The following is a 7,155-nucleotide window of genomic DNA, read 5'->3' on the forward strand; positions in this document are numbered from 1 at the left end:
AAATCTTTCGAAAGTGCATTTAAACATAAAATCAAGAGGACTCCAAATACATTCTAAAAATAAGAACCTTGAGTCTTCTTGGAATGTCTTAGCTCATTTGCACTTTCTTGGACTTCTTCAGCTTGGGTGAACATCTTATCCTTGTCTTGGCTCTTGTGACTTGTCCTCCATTCTTCAATGCATGTTGAGGTACATGTGGTGTCACCATGGCATGTTCAACTCCAAGCTCTAATTCTGCTTGGTCTTCAATCTTGTTGGCACCTTGTAAATGCTTTGACATGTCTTCACTCAACTCCATTGATGCTTGACCCAAGCTTGAGCTTTTGAGTTGATTTCTATTCTTGTTGGGCTTGAATTTAACCTTGTCTTTGAATACCTTTGACTTGCATTTATGTTGATCTTCTCTTGTCTTTGAATTGCCTTTGTGATGGTGATGCCTTCTTCATGTCTTTGATATCACTTTGAGCTTGAATGATTTGCCATTTGTTGTGCAATCTTGAGGGTGCTAAAACTACAAGCATTATAACTTAGCTAATGAAAATCATTAGTACATAAAACCTTTTTATATTAAATTGAGTTTGTTAATCATCAAAACATATCAATGGGAGTACTTGTTGAACCCTTGGGCTAACAGGTAATTTGGTCATTTCACATCATCTCCAATGATTTTGACCAAATCGAGAAAAGTGGAGAATATCAACAAGTAAGATGAAGTCGTGTCAATCTATATAAAAACTCTCTTGCCTCTTAATAGGTAGTTACAACTTTGTAAGCTTACATTCACTCCAAGAAATAAACAAATAAAAGCCCTATGGAGTGCTTCTTGATAACATGTAGAAATAAAAGATCAAGGAGGTTTTTAGCTTTTGAAATAAAAAGTTGAAGCTCAAAGAGAAATGGGATTTGATCTTTCTCTAATGTTCAAAAGCTTGTGGAGATAGGTTTTAATCATGTATATATAGAGTATTTGAAAATATGACCATTTGGGGTAAAACTGTAAATAAATGGCTTGAAGAAGTCAAGCAGAAAACGCCCCAACGGCTAGTTTGCTCGGCTGCGGCGGTCAACCGGGCTACGGTGGTCGTCCGCCCCAATCGGGCGCCCTATTTTATTTTCAAATTTCTTACCGTCGCGGTCGACTGCCCAAATGGCGGTCGCTCGACGAGGGCTAACTGTTTGCTCAAAAATTTAGCTCATAAAACCAATCTGGGTCGACCGACCCATGGCGGTCGCCCGCCCAAACCATGTAGGATTGTTCTGTTTTGAAACAGACACACATCAGCGGTCGCCCGGCTTAACCCAGTCGACCGGCCCGTTAAAATTCGAGATGGCCTGGATTTCCAAGTTCCATCCCGCGGTAGCCCGGCCTAGCCCGGTCGACCGGTCCTGGTAAAAATTTTATGTTAACTTTAAAGATCATGGGCTTTTGGGCTATGGTCTTTGGGCTTTCAGTCCAAGGTTTTCAAACACATTTTTGGGTGTGTATGGTTTTCAAAGATGTAAAAAGTAAAGTATAAAAATTATTTGAAAATCTTTCGAAAGTGCATTTAAACATAAAATCAAGAGGACTCCAAATACATTCTAAAAATAAGAACCTTGAGTCTTCTTGGAATGTCTTAGCTCATTTGCACTTTCTTGGACTTCTTCAGCTTGGGTGAACATGTGGTGTCACCATGGCATGTTCAACTCCAAGCTCTAATTCTGCTTGGTCTTCAATCTTGTTGGCACCTTGTAAATGCTTTGACATGTCTTCACTCAACTCCATTGATGCTTGACCCAAGCTTGAGCTTTTGAGTTGATTTCTATTCTTGTTGGGCTTGAATTTAACCTTGTCTTTGAATACCTTTGACTTGCCTTTATGTTGATCTTCTCTTGTCTTTGAATTGCCTTTGTGATGGTGATGCCTTCTTCATGTCTTTGATATCACTTTGAGCTTGAATGATTTGCCATTTGTTGTGCAATCTTGAGGGTGCTAAAACTACAAGCATTATAACTTAGCTAATGAAAATCATTAGTACATAAAACCTTTTTATATTAAATTGAGTTTGTTAATCATCAAAACATATCAATGGGAGTACTTGTTGAACCCTTGGGCTAACAGGTAATTTGGTCATTTCACATCATCTCCAATGATTTTGACCAAATCGAGAAAAGTGGAGAATATCAACAAGTAAGATGAAGTCGTGTCAATCTATATAAAAACTCTCTTGCCTCTTAATAGGTAGTTACAACTTTGTAAGCTTACATTCACTCCAAGAAATAAACAAATAAAAGCCCTATGGAGTGCTTCTTGATAACATGTAGAAATAAAAGATCAAGGAGGTTTTTAGCTTTTGAAATAAAAAGTTGAAGCTCAAAGAGAAATGGGATTTGATCTTTCTCTAATGTTCAAAAGCTTGTGGAGATAGGTTTTAATCATGTATATATAGAGTATTTGAAAATATGACCATTTGGGGTAAAACTGTAAATAAATGGCTTGAAGAAGTCAAGCAGAAAACGCCCCAACGGCTAGTTTGCTCGGCTGCGGCGGTCAACCGGGCTACGGTGGTCGTCCGCCCCAATCGGGCGCCCTATTTTATTTTCAAATTTCTTACCGTCGCGGTCGACTGCCCAAATGGCGGTCGCTCGACGAGGGCTAACTGTTTGCTCAAAAATTTAGCTCATAAAACCAATCTGGGTCGACCGACCCACGGCGGTCGCCCGCCCAAACCATGTAGGATTGTTCTGTTTTGAAACAGACACACATCAGCGGTCGCCCGGCTTAACCCAGTCGACCGGCCCGTTAAAATTCGAGATGGCCTGGATTTCCAGGTTCCATCCCGCGGTAGCCCGGCCTAGCCCGGTCGACCGGTCCTGGTAAAAATTTTATGTTAAGTTTAAAGATCAGGGGCTTTTGGGCTATGGTCTTTGAGCTTTCAGTCCAAGGTTTTCAAACACATTTTTGGGTGTGTATGGTTTTCAAAGATGTAAAAAGTAAAGTATAAAAATTATTTGAAAATCTTTCGAAAGTGCATTTAAACATAAAATCAAGAGGACTCCAAATACATTCTAAAAATAAGAACCTTGAGTCTTCTTGGAATGTCTTAGCTCATTTGCACTTTCTTGGACTTCTTCAGCTTGGGTGAACATCTTATCCTTGTCTTGGCTCTTGTGACTTGTCCTCCATTCTTCAATGCATGTTGAGGTACATGTGGTGTCACCATGGCATGTTCAACTCCAAGCTCTAATTCTGCTTGGTCTTCAATCTTGTTGGTACCTTGTAAATGCTTTGACATGTCTTCACTCAACTCCATTGATGCTTGACCCAAGCTTGAGCTTTTGAGTTGATTTCTATTCTTGTTGGGCTTGAATTTAACCTTGTCTTTGAATACCTTTGACTTGCATTTATGTTGATCTTCTCTTGTCTTTGAATTGCCTTTGTGATGGTGATGCCTTCTTCATGTCTTTGATATCACTTTGAGCTTGAATGATTTGCCATTTGTTGTGCAATCTTGAGGGTGCTAAAACTACAAGCATTATAACTTAGCTAATGAAAATCATTAGTACATAAAACCTTTTTATATTAAATTGAGTTTGTTAATCATCAAAACATATCAATGGGAGTACTTGTTGAACCCTTGGGCTAACAGGTAATTTGGTCATTTCACATCATCTCCAATGATTTTGACCAAATCGAGAAAAGTGGAGAATATCAACAAGTAAGATGAAGTCGTGTCAATCTATATAAAAACTCTCTTGCCTCTTAATAGGTAGTTACAACTTTGTAAGCTTACATTCACTCCAAGAAATAAACAAATAAAAGCCCTATGGAGTGCTTCTTGATAACATGTAGAAATAAAAGATCAAGGAGGTTTTTAGCTTTTGAAATAAAAAGTTGAAGCTCAAAGAGAAATGGGATTTGATCTTTCTCTAATGTTCAAAAGCTTGTGGAGATAGGTTTTAATCATGTATATATAGAGTATTTGAAAATATGACCATTTGGGGTAAAACTGTAAATAAATGGCTTGAAGAAGTCAAGCAGAAAACGCCCCAACGGCTAGTTTGCTCGGCTGCGGCGGTCAACCGGGCTACGGTGGTCGTCCGCCCCAATCGGGCGCCCTATTTTATTTTCAAATTTCTTACCGTCGCGGTCGACTGCCCAAATGGCGGTCGCTCGACGAGGGCTAACTGTTTGCTCAAAAATTTAGCTCATAAAACCAATCTGGGTCGACCGACCCATGGCGGTCGCCCGCCCAAACCATGTAGGATTGTTCTGTTTTGAAACAGACACACATCAGCGGTCGCCCGGCTTAACCCAGTCGACCGGCCCGTTAAAATTCGAGATGGCCTGGATTTCCAGGTTCCATCCCGCGGTAGCCCGGCCTAGCCCGGTCGACCGGTCCTGGTAAAAATTTTATGTTAACTTTAAAGATCAGGGGCTTTTGGGCTATGGTCTTTGGGCTTTCAGTCCAAGGTTTTCAAACACATTTTTGGGTGTGTATGGTTTTCAAAGATGTAAAAAGTAAAGTATAAAAATTATTTGAAAATCTTTCGAAAGTGCATTTAAACATAAAATCAAGAGGACTCCAAATACATTCTAAAAATAAGAACCTTGAGTCTTCTTGGAATGTCTTAGCTCATTTGCACTTTCTTGGACTTCTTCAGCTTGGGTGAACATGTGGTGTCACCATGGCATGTTCAACTCCAAGCTCTAATTCTGCTTGGTCTTCAATCTTGTTGGCACCTTGTAAATGCTTTGACATGTCTTCACTCAACTCCATTGATGCTTGACCCAAGCTTGAGCTTTTGAGTTGATTTCTATTCTTGTTGGGCTTGAATTTAACCTTGTCTTTGAATACCTTTGACTTGCCTTTATGTTGATCTTCTCTTGTCTTTGAATTGCCTTTGTGATGGTGATGCCTTCTTCATGTCTTTGATATCACTTTGAGCTTGAATGATTTGCCATTTGTTGTGCAATCTTGAGGGTGCTAAAACTACAAGCATTATAACTTAGCTAATGAAAATCATTAGTACATAAAACCTTTTATATTAAATTGAGTTTGTTAATCATCAAAACATATCAATGGGAGTACTTGTTGAACCCTTGGGCTAACAGGTAATTTGGTCATTTCACATCATCTCCAATGATTTTGACCAAATCGAGAAAAGTGGAGAATATCAACAAGTAAGATGAAGTCGTGTCAATCTGGCGGGTCTACATTATGCTGAAGAGAACTTCAAGACAAACAAAGTGGGCTCGAGTTATGGTTTGAAGTGAAAAGGAGAGTATTTTAATCATAACAGAAGGGCATTTTGATAACAATTGGACTTTTTGGTCACAAACGGACCCACCCACTGGAAATCGATTTCCAAAGTGGGGTCATTGCAAATTCGGCAAGGAAAAGAGGACCCACTTGTTATGACCATACTCCATGTTGCTCCACAAAAATGGTGCTAAAAATGGTTAAAATTGGTTACGAATGGTATTACATTAAAAAAATCCAAAAGAACCATTCCCAGAAGCGCTTTTTTTTTTTTTGAAGAAAAATTAAACCAATGCATGCAAACCACGCATGTGGGAGTCACATGTGTGGCTTGGCCATGAAGTGGCCGACCACTCATATGGCCCCACTATGTTGGGCGCCCACTTCATTGGGAGGTGAGAGAGAAAAATGGTTTCTTTTTCAAATTAAATAAAAAAATAGAGAAACGGTGAAAATGAGAGATTTGGTGGTGGTTAGCTTTGCTTTGTAATTGGCAAAGGAGAGGAAGGATGGCAACAATTAAAAGAAGATAGGAATGAGAGAAGAAAAAAGAAAAAAAAAGGAAGTTTATAATTGGATGAGAGAAAAGTTGTTGTGATCTTTCGAAACTAGCTACAAAACTTATAAGCATTGAACAAGAGGGGGAGGAGAGAAAAACTTTTCTCCAGCCCTTCCACCCTAGAAAATTCGTCCACTTTTCTCTTCCATTTTTGGAGAAAAATCAAGAAAAAAAAACCTCATTTGTGCCTTGCAAGTTGGATCTTCACATAGCTTCCATCAAAACTTCTCTGCGGCACTTGGATAGAGCAGTTCTACCGGAATTGGCCTCAACCATCATCCAGTTTTCTAAAGATTACAGTAGATCCGAGGAGCAAAAATCAGAGGTAGATGGATTTTTATTAGGTTTTTAGCGTAAAATCATTCCGCACATGTTAGATTGTATCGTCTTTTATGATTATTTCTTGGAGATCAGATCTCAAATTTTGGCAATATTCTAGATCTGATATGTGTAATCAAGATCCATGATTAGATTTGTGGACAGATCTAAAGAAACCAGGGTTCTTTCATAAAGTTTGGAGAAAATGAGTTAAAAATGCGATTTTTAACTCAAATTCATAAAGCAACTCTAATAAATGTGAGGGATTTTTTTGTGAAAGCATTTTCTGAGTGTTCTCTATAATGACCATGTTATGAAAATAAAATTGGAATTTCGGAATTTTCATAATAAAATGTTGAAAATCCAAAAGAAACCCTTTTTAAGGTAAAATGAGAAAAAAATATCAAACCAAATAAAAAATTTATAAAAAATTTGTTTCCAGTAACAACATAATGTATAAAAGCCATAAAGAATGCCATCACTTAATTTGCAGTAATTTTCGAACTTTTATGAATTATTTATCCGAAAATGATACATAATGCGTAAATTCAACAAAAAGTGTAAAAACAACTAGAAATTTAATTTCTTTGAATCTAACCTTTAAATTTAATTATTTTAAGAAGATTCAAAAAAGAAAATCTCGAAAAAATATTTCAGAAGTATTTTTATGGAAATGACAAAACTACCCTTGTGATACCAAGAGTCCTAGAAATGAGGGAAATCCTAGAAGCTTCCCACAATAACAACTTTCGAAAAATATTCACGAACTTCTATGACTTCTTTCAAAGATTTCTGGAACGCCCTGGGACACCGTAGGGTGAAAATAGGCTCAGGCAATGGGGAAAATACTTTCAGAATGAGGTGATACCCTAGGCTTGGCAAAATGCGGGTGTGTACATGGAGATGTCGAAAGGATACGTTGCGAATTCATTCAGTCTTTCTTGTCTCGCTCTTGGAAAGGATGTTGAGGCATTCGACTGTGAATCAAGTTTAACTTCCACAAGTGGACATTGAGGGTAAGTCCGGTTGGAGCCA

The sequence above is a fragment of the Tasmannia lanceolata genome, unplaced genomic scaffold (genome assembly GCF_043159265.1).
Source record: "Tasmannia lanceolata isolate RefF3 unplaced genomic scaffold, GAP_Taslan_0.1 ptg000008l, whole genome shotgun sequence".
Classification (NCBI taxonomy): Eukaryota; Viridiplantae; Streptophyta; class Magnoliopsida; order Canellales; family Winteraceae; genus Tasmannia; species Tasmannia lanceolata.